Source organism: Mastomys coucha, unplaced genomic scaffold, assembly GCF_008632895.1.
Source record: "Mastomys coucha isolate ucsf_1 unplaced genomic scaffold, UCSF_Mcou_1 pScaffold6, whole genome shotgun sequence".
NCBI lineage: Eukaryota > Metazoa > Chordata > Mammalia > Rodentia > Muridae > Mastomys > Mastomys coucha.
The window spans coordinates 100431521-100442275 of NW_022196912.1; positions in this window are offsets into that span (position 1 = coordinate 100431521).

Consider the following 10755-nt stretch of genomic DNA (forward strand, 5'->3'; position numbering starts at 1 on the left):
CTCTCTCTCTCTCTCTCTCTCTCTCTCTCTCTCTCTCTCTCAAGCTTCCTAGCTGTCTCAATGTGTGATACTGGATTCCACTATGCTCTCTTTATTATAGTGGACTGAGACCTCCCAACTGTAAGTTAAGATGAATCCTTCTCCCTGAGACTATGCTCTCGGGTATTTGCCATATCATCAAACTTTAGCTAAAATGATTATTGTCAAAGTTACCCTCTCCTAGATTACAGATTCCATGATGGTTCTAGATAGAATTCTTTTAGTCTGTTTTTGGATGGGGAAAGGAGGTATTGGGGTTAGACTCTGGGACCTCACTCATGCTAGGGAGGCCTACTATCACTGAGTGACAACCCCAGCTCTACTTGGAAACTTCATCTGTCTCCATTGAGGGCTGGTTCTTGGTCAAGATCACAAACAGCTTAGCTGTACTTCCTAATCCCTGGAGCCTCATGCTAATGTCCAGCTTCTGGCTGTTGGTGCAGGTCAGGCCTAAGAGTCTGCATTCTAAGGTGCATGTTGTTTGTTCCTGTCTACAACACACACCCTGAGTAGCCAAAGAACAGGGAAGGCAGTGCTTGTACTCTCACCTCACTGAGCCAAAAGATGTGCACAGCATCTGTATAGAATTGAAGGTGCAAATAATGGACAAAAGTTTCTCTTGACATTGCTAAGCCAGCTGACTCGTTCAAAACCAATACCCTTGGCCTTATAAGCAACCGAGCTACCTGCAGCCAATGAATGCAGAACAACACTTGGCTCATTTGCATTTTGAAACTGTTTCTATCCTTTGCGCACACACTGGTAGGGGTGCTAATGAACTGTGAAATGTCTAGGACACTGTTGGAGAGGAGAAACGCAGAGCTGACTCCAGGGGAATGGCTACCTATCTTCAAAAGTCAAAAGCTGCTATCACAAGGTGATAGTTTAGATCACACCACACACACACACACACACACACACACACACACACACACACACACAGGATATTACCAGATGAATTGTACTGGCTGGTTTTGTGTGTCAACTTGACACAGGCTGAAGTTATCACAGAGAAGGGAGCTTCAGTTGGGGAAATGCCTCCATGAGATCCAGCTGTGGGGCATTTTCTCAATAAGTGATCAAGGTGGCAGGGAGAGGGCCCCTTGTGGATGGTGCCATCCCTGGGCTGGAAGTCTTGGGTTCTATAAGAGAGCAGGCTGAGCAAGCCTGGAGAAGCAAACCAGTAAGAAACATCTCTCCATGGCCTCTGCATCAGCTCCTGCTTCCTGACCTGCTTGAGTTCCAGTCCTGACTTCCTCTGGTGATCAACAACAATGTGGAAGTGTAAGCTCAATAAACCCTTTCCACCCCAACTTGCTTCATGGTCATGATGTTTGTGCAGGAATAGAAACCCTGACTAAGACATGGACTGATGAAAATCAATGAGTTAATGATAATGTGCTGGTTTCTTGGTTTAGAGAGACTCAGTAGCATGGTGACGTGAAATTGCTCGAGTCAGCAGAACATGGGAGGAGGGTTGAGGGGATTTCACTACAATCTCTCCAACTTTTCTATAAATAAAATTCCAAAATAAAAAACTTTACTGCTAGACAAGCCTGTAATCCCAGCATTCAGGAGGCCGAGGAAGGAGAATGGTGAATTTGGGACTAAGGTGAGCTACATGGGGAGACCATCTCAAAAAAAAAAAAAGAAAAAAGAAAAAGAAAAGAAAAGAAAAGAAAGGAAAAAGAAAGAAAAAGAAAAGAAAAAGAAAAAAAAGAAAGAAGAAAGAAAGAAACGAACAAACAAAACAGCTTATTTAAAACCTCAAGAGTTAGACTGTACCAATTTCCTTGCTTTGCACAGTGTCATTTGTAAATATAAAACAAGTTTCTGTAATTATAAAACAATTGCTATTACTCAAGAAAAAATTAGAGATAAGTATTCATGAAAAATCTGTCTAATCAAGCCCAAGTAGCCAATTTAGGATGTTAGAGGGTTGCTAGTCCCCCATAGCACACCCAATAAGGCCACGTGTCATTGATACCTACACTCCAGAAGTGCTTGGTCACACATTGTGACATTATAATGTCCTAGCTGCCATGAGCTTATCTTCCTTTCTTGAGCACTTCAGAAATTCCTCGCATTCTTCCAGTCTCAGTCTGTTTTCTGTTGCTATAATACCACACACTAGTTTACAAAGAATAAAGGGTTACTCTACTCACAGTTCCGGGAATGCAAGGTAGAGGGGCCAGATCTGGTGAGGGCCTTTGTGGCAGTTTGAATAAGAATGCCCCAGACCCCCAGGCTCACATATTTGAATGCTTAGTTGTACTCTTCTCCCAGCCTTGAATAGACTAAATAAACATCTGGTGAGTTTTACAACCTGGCCTCACAGCATTTGAAATTTCCTACTGTGCCTTGAGGAGTTGACCACCTGCTGAGCTTGCTTTTCAACTCAATCCAGCTGAAACAAAGGGATGGGTCTGTGGGTTTTGCCTATATAAATGCAGAGTTGAAAATTAAACTTTCAGACTTAATGAGAAATCTTTTTCTTGGCTTCATTCTTCTCTCAACCACCCGTCTTTTTTCATTCCCAGCCTCCCTTTCAGGTGTACCCAGTTCCCTGTGTCTGCTGAACAGCTGCACTTAGTCATTAGGGAGTGGCACTATTTGAAAGGATTAGAAGGATTAGGAAGGGTAGACTTGTTGGAGGAAGTATGTTTAACTCAGAATGAGCTTTGAGGTTTCACACTGCCAGGCCCAGTTTTCTCCCACTCTGCCTGTGGTTCAGTACCTAAAGGTTTCAGATTCTTCCCTATGGCCTATGTGTCCCATCATGCTCACCCCCCACCCTGATGATAAGGGACCAGGCCTCTGAAGCTCTACATAAACCCCCAATTAAAGGCTTTCTCTTACATGAGCTGTTGTGCCTCTAGTGTCTCTTCACAGCAATACAACAGTGAGGAAGGCAGCCTTCTTGTTGCAGGGGGAGTCTGCAGTCCTGAAAGACAGTGCTGGGTATCACAGTAGAGAGGGTACATGCTATCTCAGGTCTCCCTCCTCTTATTAAAAATACAGTCCCATTAGAATCCCATTAGAAGTAAGAATGTTAGTGGGATTAACATAAGAAATAATCCTCAACCAGATGCCCTGAGCTTGGAACCTACAGCCAAAGCTGGACGCATGGTGTGTGTCAGTAATCCCATCTTTTGGGAATCCAGATGGGAGATGGAGCCAGGACACTCAGACAGAAGCTCTAATATGCACAGGGCAGTGGCAGAGACAAGAGAGACTCTGCCTTAAGAACAAGGTGGAATGAAAGAACCTCTTGCCAAAAAGTTATTCACTGGCCTCCACACACATGCTGTAGCACACATATGCTTACACACACACACACACACACACACACACACACACACACACACACACACATCATGAATTGTTTTATAAAAAGAATTGACAAACAGGGTTCCATGAACTTAAGAGACTTCTTGTCATCAATAGGGAGCAGACACAGCCTATAGAATGAGGACAAAAATCTTTGCCAACTTATATAGCAGGTAGGAGATTAGTATCTAGGATATAGAAAGAACTTTACAATCAAACACTGAAAAATCAAATCATCCAGTCCGAAAATGAGCTAATGTTCTGAGTGGATACTTCTTAAGAGGAGAAATTCAAACTCCAATAACTACTTCAAAAAGTGTGTTCAACATCCTAAACCATCAGGAAAATGAAAATTATAATCACTTTGAGATTGCATTAAAAAAAAAGAAAAAGGGAACTAGTATTCACTGCTGGTGGGAATGTAGGTTTGTACAGCCATTATGAAAATTGGCTCCTCAAAACATAAATAATTATAATAATAACAACAAAAACCCTCAAAACGATCATATGACCAAGAGGCACTTTTTTGTTTTGTTTTGTTCTTCGAGACAGGGTTTCTTTGTGTAGCTCTGGCTGTCCTGGGACTCACTCTGTAGACCAGGCTGGCCTCGAACTCAGAAATCCACCTGCCTCTGCCTCTCAAGTGCTGGTGAAAGAGTTAAATTTGAGACTTGTGCTGGCTAATGAGAAAATTACAGAAAAATACAGTGGACCAAGGTCGAATATGTCCAAATAAGCCTGGGCAAAATAAGCAAGCTGTTAAGACATTCTGGGAACTAACAGGGCAAAAAGATATAGAAGAGAAAACATGCAATGACATGTCTGGGCAGACACTGAGTAGTGGGCCATCTGGTCCTCTTAGATATGGTTTAAGGTCAGATGCTCTGTTGACTCAGATTAGCACCAACCTTAGGAATTTTCCACTCTGTTCTGCACATAATACTTAATATTTGAACTAGCCAATCATGTATAGCCACACTGATTCCTTTGTTCCCCCAAACCTTTTTCCTACATAAACCCCTAACCCCTGAGCCTCGTGGTCAATTCCTTGTCTCCTGCATGAGATTGGGGGTCGAACCGGAGCTCTCCGATTAAACTGCCTCTTGTGATTACATCAAGATGGTCTCTTGTGATTCCTTGGGTGCATGTCCTCCCGAGATTTGAGTGGGTCCCTCCCCACTGGGGTCTTTCACTGGGATTAAAGGTATGTGCCACCACTGCCCGGCCAAAATATATCTTGAGATATATTTTTTGAGAATATATCTAAAGGACTCTAAGCTGATACACCACAGAGACTCATGTGCATCTATGGACATTGCAGCTCTATTCACAGAAGCCAGGAGATAGAACCAGTCTAGTTATCCATCAACAGACGAGTGGAAATACAGAAGGTGATATATATAATTGAATTTTTTGCAACCACCAAGAAAAATGAGGATTAAGGAGATGGCTCTGTCTGTGAAATGCTTGCCTTCAAATGGCAAGATCTGAGTTTAATCTCCAGAAGTCATGGGTGTTTGTTGTTGTTGTCTTGTTTTAAAGGTGGTCTAAAGAGATGGCTCACAGGTTAAGAGTACTCACTGCTCTTGCAGAGGATCCAGATTTGCTTCCTAGCACACATAATGATGGCTCATAATCATTCATAATTCTACATCCAGGGGCTTATGACACCCTCTTCTGGCCCCATGGGTATCAGCATGCATGTGGTATATATACACACATGCAGGTAAAAGACTCATACATGTAAGTATTAAAAAAAAATGAAAATTCAGGCATGGTGAAACATACATATTCTCTGAGGGAGGCTGAGACAGGAGGATACTCGGGGGTTCTGGGCAACTAGCCAGTTAAATTACAGGTTTCAGGCCAAACAGAGACACTGACTAAAAAACAAGGTGTATTGAACCTAAGGAATGATGGTTGACCTCTGTGTCCACAAGCAGCTGCACGTACACACACACACATACACACACATACACACACACACAGAGCAATGAAATCAGGACAATTTTAGGAAAACATTATGCTAAGCCAAAATAGGACAAATACTATATTTTACTCCCACATGTAGACTTCAATGAAAAATTACACATGTGTATAGTTTATACATATATACACATTCACATATATATGTGAGGAATCATAAAACTAAAAAAAGGGCAGGAAGCAATCTTAAGGGAAGTGTTAAATGAAAACAGTAATGGATTACGTGCCTTAAGAAAGTAAAAAAGGGCAACTAATTGGGAGGAAGGAAGGGAACAATCTAGAAAGAAAAGTGAGATGCACACAGGGAACAGTCAGGGAAGGAAGTGAGAAAAAAGTAGGGCACGACACTGTCACAATGAAAACCATTACTTGTATGATAACCCCAAAACTGATTAAAAAAAAAAAAACTGAAACCAAGCTGAGTGTGGTATCCTATCCCTTTCATCCCAGCACTTGAGAAAAAGAGGGAGGAGAATCTCTGAGTTGGAGGCCAGCCTGGTCTACAGAGTGAGTTCCAGAACAACCAGGACCACATAGAGAAATTTTTGTCTCTAAAACAAAATCAAACAAACAAAAAAATCAAAAATAAAATCCAAATGAGTTTCAGCAGGGAGATTAAACCCATGGCACATAGGATTCCTGGGAATTGTGCTCAGGGCTCAGGATTGCTGTTCATGGGACAAATTTATTTATCTGTCCACTTTATTTATGTATTGGCTTTTGAAGACAGATAGTCCAGGCTGGCTTGGAACTTTCTGCAGTCTTTCTTCTCTGCCTCCTAAGTTCTGGGCTTATAAACATGGGTCACCAAGTCTGTTAGCACACTGCTTTAAATGCCTGGTCTTGGTATCACATCTTGCTGCAACTATGTTTCTTTACATAGGAAAGTCTGTAAGTCTGAATTTACAGAGAACTCAAACTTAGCCATTATTGTAAGTGTAATAGCTGACTACCAACTGGACACATTACAGGTGCTTAATAATTATTTCTTAGCTGGAGAAAAGAATGAGTTACTTCAGTATTTGAACTCCTGCCTGAAAATTATGGATTTCCCGATAATATTTTATTATGAAATGATATCCATTTGGTGGAATGTTGCGACCACCCTCGACCAGCAAGGAATGATGCAACAACACGAGCTCTTCTCCAACACAGTTTATTCTGGAACCTTGAACAATCTTCTGATCCCAGGGAGAGCCAACCCACAGGCTAAATACTGTATGGACAGCCACCCAAGTAAACCCACATGGCGCTATCTTACAGGCCCACACAGCGGAAGCAAGCCAGTTGACTCAGCCCATAGCCAAGTAAGGACTTGTTTACTTCGAGAGCACTCGCTGTTGGGCTGGCGGAAGGCGGAAGCTGGCACCATCTTTAGGGCACGGTGCATTGCAGCTCTCTACAGTTCCCCCTTTTTGTTTTAGAAAATGTTGGTAGGAGTCCCTGGAAAGGTTTCGTAACCCCCAAATCTGGGGGTCTCACGGTGGGCCTGAGCCTGTTGGAAGGCAGTGCTCAAACTCTTACCCATCTCTGGGTCAGCCTCCCCACTCGGGGCTGCCCTGTCTTAGGTGGCTGAGACTTATCCGTCCGCTCTGTCATTGACTTACCAGATCTACTATCTGTGGAACGAATACCTCAGTGGTCAGGGACCATGTACAGTGATGATTAAGGCTTCATGACAGCGAGCCATGCCTGAGGGGACTGGCCCACCTCAATGGCGGCAAAGGCTTGTACAATCATGGCTGCATTACGCTTCTGTGTGGCTCTCATATTATAAATACACAATAGGCAAGCCAGGGAGGCTAGTACCATCAGTATCACCATAGAGCCTATGCCCGCCCATTCCTTAAGATGATCCATGGCTGTCTGTATCCAGGGAGTCAAACCATCGGCCAGGCTCAGGTCCACCCGAGTGGAGTTAATGTGGATGATCGTCTCTCTTAGCTCTCTCATCTTATCTTCAAAATTTGCAGACCAATCCTGTAAGAGGAGCTTTGACAATTGCTTAGACATATTAGCAGCCTTTGTAAAATTTTGATACTGCACTGAGGTAACACACAAGCCTTGCATCTTCCACTCACATCCCAACTGTGCTAATTGCCAAAGAGTATCAATCTGTTCTTGTATTAAATCTATGCGTTGATTAACTATCATAAGGCCCCCTTTGAGATGGGAATTCATAGAGGCCTGAGTACCCAATGCCTGCACTACATTGGCTGAGATGTCATTCAGGGTGTTGGCAGTCTGTATAGAACTAGACAAGGCAATAGCTGAGGCAGTAGCCCCCACAGCAGCAATAGTGATGGCAGTAACAATAGCTGCAGTGATGCCAAAATCTCTTTTAGGCCTCAACAGTATCATGGTATTAGGGGCCTCCACAGGAACTGGTATATACCGAGGCATTCTAGTCACCACAGCCACAGGAAAAGGCATGGCATTCCAGCATAGGACATAAAAGCATGTGTCTGGAGTGCATACTAGCTTTTCCTCACCCAGGGACGCACTCCCATTGCTTACAATCCACAGAAAAGGAGGCCAGAGACACACTAGTGAGGCTGAAAAGGTCTTATTTGCAGTAAGAATGAAAATGAGATGAAGAACCTCAACTACCAGAGTTACTACTGCTAGATAAAACTATATTGGTAGTAAACCCTAGAGAAAAACTACCTCTTTGATAAATTCCTCCCCCAAGCATAATCATGGGTCCCATCCATACAGCTACCATTTGCTCCACACAAAAGCCATAAATCAAAAGGATTGATGGCAGCTTGCTGAGGATCCCTAGTAGATATATTAAGCATTCCTGTACAGGACTCATTCACTATGTTACTAATCATGGGCCAAAGGAAAAATAATCTTGTCGGACCCAAACCGCTCTGCGCCCTGACATCCAGTCCAGGGAAAAGGTCCTTCCTCTCCTGCAGATCCTCTACAAAAAGGTGCCCAGCGTGGCTGTCTGGGAGGGTCCTGATCAGAGACTCGGGTGGGCCACCACCCCACAAGACGAGAACCATTACTCAAAACAAACTACTACCCCCACCCCCAACATTCAGTTGTGGTAGAAAATCTGCTGACTGCTGAGACAATTTAATGCATTTTGTATCATCTGATCTATTAAAGCTCATTAAGAAGCACAGGCTACCTTCTAAGCTGACATTTCTATTACCGTCTATAGTGCTCATCTGATCATCAAAGGGAAGGTAGGGTAAGCCTAAGCTCTTATTGCTTGCAAATAAGTGTGGAAACACGGTTGCATCATGTCTGACCGGCATCGGCTTCGGGAACATCGACAGGATCCCCCATCTTGGCTCGGTCATTCCTGGCATCATCATTGCCACCATCATCAGGATCCCCAGGAAGGTCTTCATGGCGAATCTTCCTCACAAGGCGTTCAGGAATGCACACTGGATCTTGTTGATCCTGAGGAAAAATACAAACAGAACCTCGTGCCCATGTCAGCATGGGATCAGGCCTTTGCCAAGAGCCTGTCAAAATATCCTTCCACTTCACCATGCTTTTAGGTGGACCATGGGAATCCTGATGTCTGTCCGCTGCTGATCGGCCTTGAGCATCCAAATTTAAAAAATTTAGAGTAAATAAGACTAGAGATATTCTCTCCTTGGGGGTATGGCCTTGGCCTATTCCCCCTTTTTGTTTTTGCAAACATTCTTTTAAGGTGTGATGAGCATGCTCCACAATTCCTTGTCCTTGAGGATGATATGGTAATCTGTGATTAAGCTGTACCTCCATCTGCTTGCAGAAGGAGGCAAAGGTCTGAGCCATATAGGCTGGTCCATTGTCTGTTTTCAGCTGCTGTGGTTTTCCCCATGCAGCCCAGGCTTCTAAACAATGCCCTATGACATTGCGAGCCTTTTCTCCACTCAAGGGTGTAGCATGTATGAAACCTGAGCAGGTATCTACAGACACATGAACATATTTTAAGGTTCCAAACTCGGAAATGTGGGTGACATCCATTTGCCAGATCTTAAGTGGCATCAACCCTCTAGGGTTCACTCCCATACTGGGAGGATGATGATGAATCACACACTGAGGACAATCCAAGACCACTTGTCTGGCATCTGCTCTAGACAAATGGAATTTCTGTTGTAAAGTTCTTGCATTTACATGAAATAATTGATGAAACTGTTTGGCTTGGTCTATGGATGAGCTCAAAAAAATGCATTCCATCCTAGTCCATTGATCAACTTTATCATTACCCTCAGTTAATAGTCCAGGCAATCGTGTATGTGCTCTGATATGTTGAATATAAAAGTGCCTCTTTCTTTGCCAGATTAAATCTTGTAACTCGTGTAATAGGGCACATACAGTACTACTATTCTTAATAGGACCTGCTAATTCTAATACTTTCACTGCATTGACTACATAGGCTGAATCTGAGATTAAATTAAATGCAAACTGACATCTTTTAAACACCTCAATTACTATCTTCAACTCTACTAATTGGGAGGAGCCTGGTTGAAATTGGCATAGCACGGGCTCTTGTCTTTCTTTCAAATAGGCTCCGCAACCTGTCTTTGAGCCATCAGTAAACACATTTGGTGACCCTTGAAGGGGTGCCACTGAGGTAACCCTGGGGAATATCACTGCGTGCTCCTTAAAAAATGACAGCAATGGATGTTTAGGATAATGGTTCTCAATCACTCCATCAAAACTACACTGCAATATTGCCCAATCATCTATAATGCCACACAAAATCTTAATTTGATGACTGGAATAGGGCACTATTATGCTGGCAGGAGCGACTCCAAAAGACTACAAACATTGCTGGACACCATTCAAGGCTAAAGCAGCAACCGCAGTGGGATAATGTTCTATGGATTTATTTGGAGAAACTTTCGGATAAGTCCATAATAATGGTTCTTCCTGCCATAACAATCCTGTAGGCTGACCATAGGTAGCAAATATGCACAATGCAATGGGCTGTCCTTCCTGCCATCTCTGTAGAAAGGCGCTCTGCAACCTTTCCTCCACTTTACATAAGGCTTTTCTTGCTTCCTCTGTTAACTGCCTAGGAGAATCAAGTGTCGAATCACCTATCAGAGTATTATATAGGGGTCTTAATTCATAATTTGGTAGTTTCAAATAGCCTTTTAATCAATTGATATCTCCTAACAACTTTTGAAAATCATTTAGAGTCTTTAAATTATCTTTTCTTATCTCAATCTTTTGAGGTACTATCTTCTCAGGTCCAATTTTCACTCCTAAATAATTAACCACATTCTCCTTTTGAACCTTTTCAGGAGCAATAAACAACCTTTTTCTTTTTTAATAACAACTAATTCTTCATAGGCCTGATCTAACATTTGCTCATTCTTAGCTGCCAGCAGGATATCATCCATGTAATGAAGACATCTCAAGTCTGGAAAATTCTTTCTCAAA